The 14164-nt window shown below is 40.6% G+C and overlaps 1 long non-coding RNA gene across 3 annotated transcripts in view; it reads right to left on the bottom strand.

The window, feature by feature from the left end:
• Window positions 1-308: 308 nt before the first annotated feature.
• LOC309659016 overlaps window positions 309-14164 on the bottom strand; it is a 154344-nt gene continuing 140488 nt past the window's right edge. For all 3 annotated transcript variants that reach the window (XR_014262494.1, XR_014262495.1, XR_014262496.1), the window contains one exon: window positions 309-965. This is a non-coding gene — a long non-coding RNA (uncharacterized lncRNA). The remainder of the gene's footprint in view (window positions 966-14164) is intronic.

Below are 14164 nucleotides of genomic sequence, written 5' to 3'. Positions count from 1 at the left end.
AAGTCAAAAAAAAAATGGAATTAAGATGTCCTGACTTGCACACATTAGGAATTTTGTTTTGTTCTGTTTTGTATTAAAGAGATTTAAAATACTTACAGAATATACTTTTCCATTTGTTTCCTGTTTTAGGGACATGCTGAAGAGCAGAAGACCAAAAAAAAAAAAAAAAAAAAAAATGTATGCCCTGAAACTGATTGTAAATCCACTGAAGGCAGGGACCACATCTTATTTGTCTCCTCATTTTCCCTCCCCTGTTTTGTACAGTGATTCACACATAGTAAGTACTCAATTAAGTTGAAAAGGCAATGCATGTTTCAATTCACTTTAATTTGCAGGGGTTGCATTGATTTAAGAAAGAGCTGAGACTAAAAGGAGAGGTTCAACCTTTCCTGATTTCTGGCTGGTGAGGCACACTGTCTTGAAAAATTCCTTTGCTGAAGCTTGCATAACACTGGCATCATTAACTGCTGGTCATTCACTGCGGCATTCTATCTATCTATCTATCTATCTATCTATCTATCTATCTATCTATCTATTTATTTATGGCTACGTTAGGTCTTCGTTGCTGCACATGGGCTTTCTCTAGTTGTGGCGAGCAGGGCTACTCTTCATTGAGGTGCGCGGGCTTCTCATTGCGGTGGCTTCTCTTGTGGAGCACGGGCTCTAGGCGCGCAGGCTCAGTAGTCGTGGCGCATGGGCTTAGTTGCTCCGTGGCATGTGGGATCTCCCGGACCAGGGATTAAACAGTGTCCCCTGCATTGGCAGGTGGATTCTTAACCACTGGGCCAACAGGGAAGTCCTTCACCGTGGCATTCTTAATGTCTTGATTTGTTTCCATTTTTGCTGACGGTAACAAGATGATTCTCCAACAGTTGCCTTTCCAAAAAGAAAATGTGAAAGGTGATCTGAAGCCGGAATTCAGCGAAGCGGGTATTCAGTCTATCTCCATCCTACAGACAGTACACCTGTGAACAAAATGGAAACAAATTATTAACCTAAGCCTTTTGAAGAACAACTTTTCAGAAGTACAATGGTTGGTCTTTTGTTGATCGCTAAAATTATTTAGTTCAACATTTCAAAAACACAACCAGGATCTTTAATGGTGATAATGCTGTGTAAAGTTTTCTTTCTTTACCTTAAATAATGACTTTGAAATCCACGCCACCCCCAGGCACAGATCCAAGCCTAATAAAATCAGAAATACCACATATCTGTGCATTTTGAAAACAAAGGTTCCTTCCCTACCCAGGTAAAGATTCTGTGTGTTTTCCCTTGCCTTGATAAACAGGAATAAAACCCCTCATGAGATTCTGAGCCCTACCCCTTCATGAACAGTAAAGTTCCTGCCTACGTCCCATCAGGTAGCACCAAAGTGTCTGGCTGGGAAACAACAGCTGCAGATAGAGAAGCCCATTGTGAAGCAATTTGGGCAGGCAGGAGCACACTTTCTTCAGCAAAGGCTCTGAACTAACCAGGTGGGTAAAAGAAGAATGCATGAACACTTCAAAATCAGCTCCATGGCAAATGCCACATGAGAGGAGCCTGGAAGGATCCAGGTAGGTCCCACCTTAGGCTTTTCAGTCATACTCATGCACGTGTATATTAGTAACACAATCTTAGACCAGGAAAGAAAGACATCTTTGCAAGAAACATTTTTACTCATTTACGTGCTCATGGGCTACTGTCTCTCTGAGATGTCCCACTGCAGTGGGATATAAAGCAAACCAATACTCAAGTAAGATTAGCCTTAACACAATTTATTAACTAATTTATTTTATTTATTTGGGTTTCTAAAAAATTGGTCAAAAGTAATTGCATATATGTTTAAAACACCTTTCAGCTCATGAGCAAAAATGTCATACTACATGAGCATTTAAAATCCACCTAGAGTCATTTTAGGTTCTTCCTTCTCTATCCATTACATCAAACTTGTCACTGACGGCTTTTACTTCTTAATTTGAAATGTCTTTTGCAGACCCCTTTTCTTCTGAATTGCTACTAAAAGTTCCCTGCTTTGTCAGGCCCTATCCTCCTCAGCCTGGACTGTGACAGCCTCCCAGCTAGGCCAAGGTCTCGTCTACGGCAGTCTCAACCCCTTCCAAGTGATGCTACTTCCGCTGGGCCTCCACTTCAGCCCTTCATTCCAAGATCCCTCTGAGCCAGGACCCCTGAAATCTCCACTTAAGAGGTTTAGTGTAGCTGTGACTTTCCGCCCATCATCAAGCAGGCAAAAGAGAAGCAAACTCAGCCCCTTTGTGGCCACAATGCACTGAATTGCAGAGTTTACTCTAAACTGCTTCATCATCATTTTTCCCTTTGTTTCCCTACCAACCCCAGACAGGCTGGCCCAATCTTCAAAACTGCTTCTGCCACCTAAAGGGGTGGGATAGGGAGGGTGGGAGGGAGACAGAAGAGGGAGGAGATATGGGGATGTATGTATATGTATAGCTGATTCACTTTGTTATACAGCAGAAACTAACACACCATTGTAAAGCAAATATACTCCAATAAAGATGTTAAAAAAAAAAAAAAAAAAAAACCTGCTTCTGCACTGACTAGCTTTCCCATTTCCGACAAGGCTGCTTTGTGCCTTGCCCAGACCCAAATATTCTTGACGAGGACCCTGATACAACTTTCCCCCAGATTCTATTTCAGGACTCCAGCCACTCGCTGGGATCTGGCTGTGAATAAATTGCCCACTGCCATGATACCACCATTCCTGACTCCGAATCTCACCTGCTGTGTACATTCTAGTTGCCCAAATCTCCTGCTGAATTGCATTTCCTCAGATCCAACAGCTTCCCTGAACCAGTCCCAAGGTCATCACATTCTCTTGGTCTCTGAGGACTGGACTGCTAGCTAACCCTAGTGCAGCCAGGCTCCCAGACCCTGATACACCTAGTCTTCACTTCCTGCTGTTTCCTGGCAACCTATGTTGCTGAGGTCCTGCATAGGAGCCCCCTTTTCTCAGCCTAGACAAATTAAACACTATAATGTTTTTATAACACGTATCTTTTTATTCATTCATTCAATTAGTCAGTCATTTATTAATTTATACTCACTTCATTCCATAAAAATATAACGAGGTTAATACTAAGTTTAAAAAAAAAAAAAAACCTTACATGATTACCTGTAGCCTAACCACAGCCTGATTTCTGAAGTTTTCCACTTCACTTCCTAGTCTCCAACATGAAGTCTCTGCTTCAGGCATACAAGTCTACTGACCTCTAAGCTCATTCTGAATCTTTGTTCACCCCCTCTTTTCTTCCTTCTGAATTAGCTCCTTTCATCCTTTGGCATCTCACTCATGACATGATCTAAGAAGCCTTCCCCAAGAAACAAATTCACTTTACCTTTCCCTTACCTGGATTCCTCTGGAATAATCAATATCACACAGTTTAAGTGTTTGGTTTTCACTAAATGTTTCATATATATTAGCTCCCCAGACAGACTGTTAGTCTTTGAGAACTGGGATAAAGGCCATGTCTTGTAGTTGTTATGGTGCCTCCAAAGTACTTGATGTTGACCTCTAACAGGAAGGCAAAGCTCCACTTCCACCCTTACTCCACTCCCCAGCCCCACAGCCACGGAGGAAAAGAGACCAGGTAACTGAATCAAGTTACTGGATTCAACCTTAAAAGGAGGTGGAGCTTTTGGTGTATTGAGAGGAAAATTTAAAGTTTTAACCTGTAGGCTTCTGTGTTTTCTTTGGAGTTGTCTCTTGCGGTTCTCACTCTCTTTGGACTGCTTTTATTTCCATGTGGCCAATGAGGCAAAAGAGGTCCGGAACCACCTCCCACTTCAGACATGCTCCTCAGCTACAGCTACCACCTACCCCCAACCCAGATAAAGCCTAGGGCAGAATAATTAGACCAGCTCTAACTTAAACCTTTCCTTTCTTTTTTTCCTTCTGCCTCATCTAGCCACTAGTGAAATATGATCTAAAGAGCTGGACCCAGGAGTAAGGGACCAAGGAGGCTTATCTGTGTGCAAGACACAGTATTTCCAAGCAGCTCCATAATGGTAGCTGAGCTCATCAGGAACTGTGTTAGGTTTGAGGGAGAGGTGAGGGCAGGGGGTAGGGCAGCACCCAGGTAATAAATAAGAATATATGAGGGCTTCCCTGGTGGCGCAGTGGTTGAGAGTCTGCCTGCCAGTGCAGGGAACGCGGGTTCGAGCCTGGTCTGGGAAGATCCCACATGCCGCAGAGCGACTGGGCCCGTGAGCCACAATTGCTGAGCCTGAGCGTCTGGAGCCTGTGCTCCGCAGCAGGAGAGGCCGCAATAGTGAGAGGCCCGCGCACCGCGATGAAGAGTGGCCCCCGCTTGCCACAACTAGAGAAAGCCCTCGCACAGAAACAAAGACCCAACACAGCCATAAATAAATTAATTAATTAAAAAATAATAATAATAATCTTAAAAAAAAAAAAGAATATATGTGTATGTACTTGAGGTCTAACCTATGTTTATCTCCTCCCACTATTGTAGCCCCAGGGGATACCTGGATAAAATTCTGTGGGTCCATCTCAACATAAGTACTAACCTAAGTATATGCTGAATAAATACTTGTTAATTTATTTTTCTATAGTAAATGTCTAAACTTTATCAGAATAGACCAAGAATTTTAGGAAATTTTGAAGTTCTGGGTCAGAATTTTTTATGATTTATGTATTAAATACCTGCCTGACTCAAAAGCTTAAAGTAATTTTTTTTTCTATAAATCCATTTCTCTACGAACACAGGTCTTACAACACAGATCTCTGAGTCTGAGATCTTTTTGAGAGTGAGGATGCAAGCAAGACAGATCCTGGGGGTTTTACAAGGCTTTCTGCCAAAGATTAAAGCAAGTGGGCTTCTTCTAGTGTGAAATTTTGAATTAGCACTTAGAGATGACCAAAGTCCACTGTAGAATCATGTAATATTCATATCTCATGTATTTTGAATATTTAAACATATCACATACACACACTATATATGTGCATATATACATAACCTTGATATATACTACTTGGAAAGAAACGGAAAATGGATGCAGGTGTATTCCAAAGTCATGAGATCACTTGTCACTTGTCCAAGTCTGAAACAATGCTCTTAGCTGGCATATGATACAGAGACTGCCAATTGTCCCCTAATACCCATTCTCCCCTTTTTCCTTTATTAATAGAACTCCTGAATGTTGAAAGGTACATGACCATAAAGGTTATATTTTCAAGCCTTCTTGGCAGCTAGGTATGGCTAGTAGGGTGTGAGCAGAAGTTAGGGGTGCAACATCTAAGGAATGCCTTTAAAGAGGATGCTTATAAATCTTCAGACATATGAATGAAGCTAACAAGCAGGGATAGCAGAATAGTAGGATAGAAGTTTATTTCTTCCTTACTCAACAGTCTACACAGAAGCAGTCCAAAGCTGACATGGCTGATACGGCACCTCCACTGTGTCGGGGAGCTCCTTCTAGCTTGTTTAAGCTACTATATTTCAGTATAGGTTAGGCTGCTATAACAAATACAGCACTATATTTCTATCTCTGCCACTTACTAGCTATCCACCCTTGGACAAATTATGGACTTGTTTCTAACATGAGGGTGTGCCTTTTTTTTTTTTCTTCCCATTATATCCCCCGCTTCTAGCACTGTTTGCATACAGTAAGCATTCAATAAAAATTAGTTATTACTGCTGTTCCTGTTGTTATGCCAAATCTAGACAAATAATGCCATACCTTAACAACTAACCATTAGATACTTCCAGTAAAGATCTGAAATAATACAACTAATCAACATGGCGTACGTTACAGTGATCACATTTTCTGACCCAAACTTAGAAAACATGGTCTGACAAAAGGTTTTTTTCTGACTTGTGAATTTAGTATTATGAAAATTTGTATATGCTAAACCATCGGTTGCCAACTTAATAAACTGACTTTACTTTTCTACAATTACCTGCCTAAATTGGTCAGCCCTGGAAAGTCAAGCCATATAGCCCCAAGAGTATTATTGGTTCTGTCCCCTCTAGTTTTTATTACAAAGTTCCACTGCACATGCATATGATGCACAAAAAAAACCTGATTACTCATTTATGGTTGTGAATTTGTATTGTAATAGTTCAGAATCTCCAAAAAATAATTCTTATATTTTTCCCAAGGAAGAAGAACACTTCCTGCTTCTACAAAAATAGCATGGATGAGAGTTTTCAGTAAAATACATTTCTCCTACTGACGAGCATTTAATACACACACACACACACACACACACACATGCACGCACCCCTGGCTGCTTGGATTTCACCACAAGTGGTACCATTTGCCAGTCATCGAAGTAATTCAGTCTGATCTGTTGAGGTGATGGATTCTGACAACCTACGTAAGCCTGTCATTAAGGGGAGGATAGATTATAGTCTCCATCCAGGACATTATGGTGCTTACATTTCTCATCCACACAGCCTATGAAACATAAGGGGAAAGCAAGAAGATGGAAATAAAGTTGAACAAGGACTTACTGCTTCTCTCGCCAATGAATGATATGAGCAGATCACCAGTCCACACTTTCTACTACGTATATATGAAGTTCTATTTCTTTCTGGCTAATATAAAGACCTTTTACAAAGAACATAAAGATTATGCACAAAAGTGACTATTCAGTAATTTAAATCTACCTTGAGACCTTGTGCTTCCACTTTTAAAATATTATTTTTTCCTTTCACCCTATGTATTTAGCCATTTTGCTTCTCTATAATTTTTTTACTTACATACTTAAAATTCTCATCTAGACTGGAGATTATATCTCGAATGAAATTCATTAATTAGGTGAACTGAAAAAGACAAGTCTGAATTAATGAAAAGTCTACACTATGGACTATTGTCAAAAAGATCATGATAATAGCAACAGCTGATGTTTGAGAGTTTACAACATGAAAATCACTGGGCTGAATACTTTACAAGCATTATCTCATTGAATCCTTACAAAAGTCCTGGAGCAGGTATTACCACCCCATTTTTACAAATTAGAAAACAAAACCTGAGAGAGAGTAAGTAACTTGCCTAAGGCCACATAGCTAATGAGTGATAGAATTACTTTCAAACCTTAGTTTGTCTGACTCCAAAGTTCATGTTCTTTACCACCACACCAAACTGCTGGGGTTTTCCTTTAATCAATTATAATAATAAAGCAATATCTCAGATTAGGTTAACAAAACTCTGAAGTGCAGAGGAACCCTGCCTTACTTAAAAAAATAAGGGGGCTTCCCTGGTGGCGCAGCGGCTGAGAGTCTGCCTGCTAATGCAGGGGACACGGGTTCGAGCCCTGGGCTGGGAAGATCCCGCATGCCGCGGAGCAACTGGGCCCGTGAGCCACAACTACTGAGCCTCCGCGTCTGGAGCCTGTGCTCCGCAACAAGAGAGGCCGCGATGGTGAGAGGCCCGCGCACCGCGATGAGAAGTGGCCCCCGCTCGCCGCAACTAGAGAAAGCCCTAGCACAGAAACGAAGACCCAACATAGCAATCAATCAATCAATCAATAAATCTTAAAAAAAAAAAAAGATGTGACTGCATATCAGCATCAATAGTAACTAAAATACGATCCCAATATTTAAAAAAAAAAAAAAAGAAGTTATTTGAAATTAGCTCACCAATTATTTTAGATTGGTAATAATTATCTGCCATTTATGAAGTACATACCAGGCACTTTGTATTAAATCTAACCCTCACAGCAACCCCACAAATTAGATAAATGTCTCCATTTTATAGATGAGGGAAAAGATACTCAGAGAATCTAAGTAAAATTTGTCTAAGGTCACAAAACTAGTATGTGGCACAGTCTTTGCACTCTGCCATCTCCACACTACCTTATTACCTCTCCAGCAAGGCCTCTCTCTAGAGTGCTAGAAAAGGCTGCTTTAAAAAGTAAGAGTGCCATTCCCCTGTGATTATATGTATACTATTTATTAGCTCAGCAAAGCTTTAGTTCACAGACAATGCAAAAGTAAACTTTAACCCAGGCCCTGCCCTCATTATCATAAATTCCAAATTTAGTGAGGTCCACGTTAATGGGTTTTACTGTATATAGAAAAGAGTTTAATAGTCACTTAGCCCTGCTCTATCTCCATTAACAAATCTAAAAAGCCACACAAAGGTGAAGGAAGGAAGAACAATGACCTCAAAACTAAAACAGATAAAAAGTGCCTGTAATTAGCACTCTAGAAAAAAGTCATAATACATAGCATATGCCAACACCACAATACAGTACATACGCCAATATGTAACAACAAGTGCAACCCTACAAGTGTAAGTGCTCTATTCATCAATTAAAGAAAATTAATCCTAATCAGATGTTTATATTAAGGAATACAGCCATAGCAAATCAGCAATAATAATTAAAAGTCCATTTCAAATCTCTTTGGTGAGCAGTGAAATGATCTGACATAGCCAGGCTGCCTGATCCTTTTTGCAGTGTTGTATAAATGTGCAATTAGGTGAAAATTCCTAGCTGTTTAACATGGTCGTCTTTACTACTCACGTTGCAGTTGTTTCTAATGAAGACATGCTTCCATGTGCACCCCAAGTGGGAAAAATGTGTAAGTTGTAACAGTCAAGAACATGTCCGCTCTGAGAGACAAGTCCATAATACACAGGGTTTTGCCACAGAGGTCATCACAGTGTTGCAAAGATTTTAAACAAATCGTACCTGCTTTGGAGTGGGCTACCTGAAACAGTCAGGATCCCACAGCTCTGTCACGTTACATCATGTTTTTTGTTTTTCTTTTCTTTAGGTCAGCTTGTAAATGAGTTGCCACGTGCCTCTCTGCAAGGGAAATAGCCTTGGGACACAAGTGAAATAATCCAGGTGAATGGCAGCCCAACTATGTGTTCAGGTATGATGCACTGTGGGGTAGGTGGTGGAAATCAGATTTAAGATCATATGTAGTCTGGCTAGACTCTCAATAGGTCACCTGCTTCCTAGTGATAGAGCCAAGGCTTAAAGTAGGGGCCCGTTAGCTGAGGGCCATCTTAAGGGATAGGTTTGCAGTCTCGGACACCCAGAGTGAACTAACCTCCCATTGCTACTCTACGTGAAGTACAAGGTGCTAACTTCCCTACTATATGAATGTTAATTGATCCAACTATCTGAAACTGCCATAACTCTGATAATCCTGCATCTTGTGTTGCTTGACTGGCGTGCAAACCAGGCTCACCAAAGTATGTATTACTTTAGGATTCTGTCTTTCACTTTAACTTCCAACTCACTCAGCCACAGCATCATAACTATTACTGTTTCTTTTACAGTTGATTTCAAGTCATTGTAAGGCATTCCTGAAAAAGAGCATGGAGTCTCGTTCTCTGAACTTTTCAAAGTCAGAGTGAGAAGAAAACATCCTTCCCTGTGAGCATGGGATAAACTCTGAGTTCTCTCAGAATCCTTCCCAACCTATGAGTCTCTGATTGTTATTAATCAATTAAATCTTAAGAGATAGCCAGCAAGTCCACTTCTAGGAATCTTTCCTACAGAAATACTAGTACAAGTTTATAAAAATAAAAACACTACCATGTTCACTACAACATTGTTTGTAATTGCAAAAATGTGAAATGATCTAAATGGCCAGCAGTTGAAGAATGGTTTATTAAGGACCATCCAAACCAAAGAACACCATGCAGCCATTAAAAATAATAAGATATGTCTTGAGAAAAGGAATATTTCCTGCCATACCAGTAAACAAAGGATGGCACACTCATCAGCGATTGCAGTCCTCCAATGTGAGCCCCCGTGAGCCCTGAGGAAACTCAGAAAGAAAGGAATACCTGCCATCTAGCAGCCATCAGACTGTAGCCACTCCCTACAGTGGGCCCTGAGGAAACTCAGGATGTGAAAACACAGGATACTGGCCCCAGATAGCTGAGGTGCATATCAAAGGAATGATTTCAGTGAGCCCAGACTCTTGCATCTTCCCATACATAGAAAAGCACTAAATTCCTTAACTTGGGATATCTGCTTTTCTTTAATTTACAATAATCTTTTGATGTTCCTGACTACCTGCCCTTTGTTACAAAACTTCTGTATAACCTGGCTCCTCCAACTCGCCTCCTCAGAGCAGTTCTCTCAGGGTTACTGGAAATGCTGTCTCTGGGGCTTGAAGTCCTAAAAATTCCCACTGAATAAAACATAACTCTCAACTTTTAGGTTGTGAACAATTTTTTAAGTCCACAGTCTCTTTTGACATGAAAAGGAGTTCAGTGAAAAAAGGAAGATGCAGAACAAAACATACAGTGTGTTACCATTTGGGGGAAAAATACAACTGTGTATGTATATAAATAAATATATATATGGAGAATATGGAGATATATGAAACAAAAAGATCTGTTTTAGAGAGCTATAAGTATAAATATATAGCTATGTATATTTGTTATGTGACATTCAGGTAAAAGTATTTCTACTGTATACTTATATATACACACATTTGCACATGCATAGAAAAATCAGGAAGAATAAGTCAGCCTGGGCTGCTATAAGAAATACCATGAGCTGGGTGACTGAAACAACATTTATTTCTCATAGTTTTGGAGGCTGGGAAGTCCGAGATCAAAGTCCTAGTAGATTTGGTTCTTGGTGAGGACCTGCTGCCTGGCTTGTAGACAGCCACCTTTTTGCTATATCCTTACAAAGTGGGGAAAGAGAGAGAGACAGAGGAACCAAGCCTCTGGCAAGTGAGATCGGGAGAGGAGGACTTTAACTTTTTACTTGTACACATTGTTGTATTTATTTAGATTTCTAAGCAATTCCCCAACATTGAGACACCCTTCCTCTCCTGCATTCCAAACAAGTTTAGAAGTAATACAAAAATAAAACAGATGAGAGGCTAGAATATAACCTTTATTACTTACTGATTGAGACCAGGGTGAAGGAAGTAGCTTAGTGTGAAAGCCAAAACAAGCCTAGCCGTCTAAACTACAGAATCAGGCCATCTCCACAAGCCAAGCCAGTGCTGGGCTGGGGTGGGCTCCCAGCCTCAGGGAGAATGTGGCTCTCAGTAGGCAGGCCCTTCTACAGCTAGAAGGAGGGTGGCAGTAAGCTGAGCTGGCTCACTTATTTACTCCAAATTTACCCATTAGGTAAGTTGCTCTCCTTCTAGAGCAGAGTGAGAAAAGTGGTCTGTTAAGAAGGAGTATAATCTTTGTCTGAGAAAGTAGTAGTGGTGGTGGCTCAATCTACCTTGCAATAGGTTAAAGAGTAAATGGTGAGAAGCCAGAGCAAGAAAGTAGACAAGTCAGGAAGAACTGAAAGAAAGGAAACAGAGTAGGGAATTTAGGAATGGTTTTTTTTTTTTTTTAAGGATGAAGCAAACAAAATGTCAAATGTGGAAAGTAGAAGACTCAAAATAATTTACAGCAAGAATCTAAGCACAGTGGTGGAATCATGGACACAAGTGAAGTTGGATGCCTCTTACTGAGACATAAGTAAAAGGTAAGAAAGAGGAAAAGCCACAGTGATTTGAGGCAGAGTTGAAGGAAAAAATTGAGTTCATATCACAGGATCAGCTTTATAAAAAGGTAGATAGATTCTAGGGCTACAGCCAGACAACAAAATTAAACTTGCAAACTGCCACAGGACCGGCTGTACTAAAGTCATGACAAAACTCAGAAGAACCAAGACCTACCTGTAAATGTTTTATCATACTGTGAAACCTTTGAGAAATTATGTGATCTATTATTTATAAGACACTGCTTAGATTACACTGATGTATATATACTCTATATCATTCAACATCATGCATCATAATATTACTGATTCACGTGCTCCTTTGTCCCTGGGAACACTAAGGAATAAGGTTTTGATGAATAACAATGGTTTAAGCTTGACCAGCCCTGTGCAATTTTTCACTGCAATTCTGGCTACCATTACACCATATTCCCCAAATCACAGCACAGTATAAAGTAAAATGAAACAGACAAAAGAAACTGGTGGAAAGATTCATAGTCTAAAAGTCTGGCTCCATACTTTTAACTGATAGAGACTAAAATTTCTGCACTGGAAAAAGTTTCTGTTTTCACTGATCTATTTTCATGCCATGGTTTCAATGGCCACAAAGGTCCTTCTGGTAAACAGATTCTTCTGGTAAACAGTTTTCTGTGAGTTTAAAAAAAGATGGAAAAGCTTTATATCTTTCAACAGTCCCCAAAGTTATATCCTTCATCAGGTTTTTAAGTTACATTCCTAGTCTCCATGCCTCAGTGTGGTTTAATTTTACAACCAGCTGCCCTCTCTTAACTAGCAGTTTTTGACATCATTCAGGTTTTGTAAAATGTGTGCTACAGCCCTTACTTGGGCTTCTCGGCTGCTACTAAAGTTATACGGCACTTGGTTAAGTGTGGAGGCTGGCACCAGAGAGGACCCATAATGGTGATTATCATGCAAATCAGCCTGCTGCAAGTCCAGCTCCTCCCGAGGACTTCCAGAGCTCGGCTTCCCCCAGTCGCTTCATTGTCTCCAGGATAAAGCGAGCCATCTTAGCTGCTAACACTGGACGTGATTGAGATTGGTTCTCCTGACAGAGATTAATGGGCAGCAATGAATCTTTCACTTGGGGTAGAAATATGATTTTATTTAAGAAAATAACCATACATAATTGGGCTGCTGTCATTTTAAATTTTAATGGTGAGAGTAATATGGAGGCTTCTGGAACTTTAAATTACAACTTTCAGAAGCTTCACACTGAATCTTTCAATTATTCTCTGTAAGTACCTTCTCAAAGCATGTGCCACCATGACATTGATATCACAATTCAAATCTAAATTCAAAACTGACTGCAAGGCTATATGAGCTATGTGCTGGCGTGCTGGCTGCCTCATTTTATCTTTGAACATCTGACGAGGCGAATCAGGAGGCACTCTCCCAGAGCCCAGCCAGCTGTTTCCCAAATATTCAAATACCCTGGCCTGCAGAAGAACCTTTCAGATTTCCCCACATCAAAATTCGTGAAGACCCCCTATTCTTCCCATTAGTCTCTGGCTCACCTACATCCTTTCACACAGGCCCGCCTGACTCACTCAGCTAAGTGGCCGCTCTTGCAAGCTCGTTCGCTCACTCACCTCTCGGGTTCCCCCACTCCAGCAACTGGATCCAGTGTGCTGCAGAACGGCAGCTAGTTCAGACAAAACCATGGGGGAGAGTTTTTCAAGTCTGCATTTCCTTGAAGTGGATCTGAAAGAGGGGATGAGCTGATATTTGTAGTAGTAGGAAGACAGAGAGCAAAGAGAGTACGTGAATTTTATTTAAAATACATTCATTAGACTGGAGCGAAAATGGAATTGGGAAGACAGTAGCAAGGGAAATGTGAAAAGGCTTCTTCCTCTTACTTTTACTTTGGTGTCTTAACTCCCTTGTTATATACCTATTTTCTTTAATCATTTTAATATTTTTTATCTCCATATTAAAACAAGTGGAAATGAATAATTATTTATAGGTTTAGCTTTAGACTGCTTCAATTATTTTAAAGAGTCCCCTACCTCAGTAAAAACAGTGCCAAATTTACAACTGTAAATAACTAAATCCAGCTGCACTAATGAATCCACAGTAAAAGACAACTGTTATTTCACATTTTAAAGGTCCTGAAGCAATTGTCCTCAGCTGGATGACTTAGAATAGAGGCTATGGACAGCACGTGGGAAGCTTGGAAGGAGAAGGGGACTAAGGTGCCACAGACAACAGCCTCTATCCAAACGGCTGGTCAAATTTCCTGGACACCAAAACCCGGGTTTCCAGCTGGGTAAGGGGTTCTCGAGTCCTTCCATAAAACTTGAATCTTTACTTGTTCATTTCCTGTGATGCGTTTACACTTGGACAGAAGGGGCACAGCAGGGATGCTTTCAGGGCACATCTAGAGGGAAGCCAATCTCACAGGAGTCATGGATGCCAGATGTCAAACCAGTGTGTACTGCTGAGCGTGCTCTGAGTATCCCGCATCGGCACCAAATCATGGTCTGAGGAAACTGCTGTCCTGATCTGGTAGAAATTTATGTCATTTTAAGAATAATCACAGTCATAAAAGAAGCTGCTATTATGAATGTAAAAATTACCTGAGAGCCAGACAGGCCAATGGCGTTCCTGTTCTGCCAGTCAAGTATATTCACTCCATCAACCCAAACCATCATAAGACAAACAATTTACTCCTGGGAGCCATAG

The sequence above is a fragment of the Balaenoptera physalus genome (assembly GCF_965194825.1).
Source record: "Balaenoptera physalus genome assembly, chromosome: 3".
Taxonomy (NCBI): domain Eukaryota; kingdom Metazoa; phylum Chordata; class Mammalia; order Artiodactyla; family Balaenopteridae; genus Balaenoptera; species Balaenoptera physalus.
The sequence above is the reverse complement of the archived record's forward strand: the minus strand, read 5'-3'. Positions and strand labels throughout refer to the sequence as shown.